Consider the following 1154-nt stretch of genomic DNA (forward strand, 5'->3'; position numbering starts at 1 on the left):
CCCTTTGATGTGGTTTCCTGTTCCTGTAGAGCTGCTGTTGGGCAGTGTGAAGGACTCTAGAGTGTGCATCCTCATACTTTTAAATGTCACCCAGAGTTTGAACCCTAATATTATGCATTCTTTGGAAAAGATGTAAATAGTATTTTACAGACATGTACATGATTTAACAGGACAACAGGGAGCTGGGGAACACGTCAGTCCAACTCCTTCATATTAAACAGAAGCCTTGCCGCCATATTGGATTTTCAGGTTTTAATTAACTGCTGAACTAGTTAACCCTTCAACTCTCCCCTGCTCAGGGTAAAAGTTGCCCTTTAGCACAGATCTAGGATCAGGTTACTCTCTCCCCAATCTGACCTTAACCGTGAGTAGAAACACTAAACTGACCCTAGGTCAGTGTCTGGGGGTAACTTCTAACCCCGGTTTGTATCTGCAGTGGCAGCACTGCTGCCTATAGCTTCATACTACACAGGTTATACAGGCTCTGGGCAAAACTCAAAAGACATCATATTCCCCATGTAGTGCACTACTTTTGCCTGAAGGAGTGCACTATATGGGGAGTAGGGTGTGATTTGGGACCTAGCCCCTCTTAGCCATACAGGTTATTATTATACAGTGATGTGTACTTGCAAAATGGCTGCTATCTCACCTCTATGAGTTCTGTATGGTGGTTTGTAATAAAGACCATTTTTCATCTCTGAAATGGAACATGTGTATGTAGTGGATACTAATACTGTAGTCTGTCTGTATCTGTCTGTCGTTATGAAGGCACCGATGCATAGTGTCAAACGTCACACAGCGGGGTTCTTTGCCAGTGAAATGAGGATAGCTATTGGCACATTAACTCAGATGACCACAGCAGAGAGGGTGGAAAACCTTTCAGAGTGTAAATACATTAGCTGGCTTCCAGACAGTCTCTTAAGTAGCTGAATGTCTTCACCATGTGACAAAATGACACATTTGTCCATAAATGACACATTTGCACATTTGGCCAAAAATCACTTTATTTCAATGGAATACTGCACTGAATGTGATCACGTTGTTCTCCGTAGCTAGCTTGGCGGTCGTGAATATGCTAAGCTAGAGTGATAAGGCCTTTCTATAGGAACCTTGTTGTGTCTCTTCATATACAGTGTAATGTACATGTACACTCT

The 1154-nt window shown here is 42.5% G+C and overlaps 1 protein-coding gene across 1 annotated transcript in view; it reads left to right on the top strand.

Moving 5' to 3' along the window:
- LOC110527243 (kalirin) overlaps positions 1-731 on the top strand; it is a 67371-nt gene extending 66640 nt beyond the window's left edge. The window contains exon 47 of the mRNA XM_036951878.1: positions 1-731. This exon is cut by the window's left edge and continues 1649 nt beyond it. The gene's annotated coding sequence lies outside the window, so the exon portion shown is untranslated.
- The last annotated feature ends 423 nt before the right edge of the window (positions 732-1154 follow it).

Source organism: Oncorhynchus mykiss, chromosome 18 (assembly GCF_013265735.2).
Source record: "Oncorhynchus mykiss isolate Arlee chromosome 18, USDA_OmykA_1.1, whole genome shotgun sequence".
Classification (NCBI taxonomy): Eukaryota; Metazoa; Chordata; class Actinopteri; order Salmoniformes; family Salmonidae; genus Oncorhynchus; species Oncorhynchus mykiss.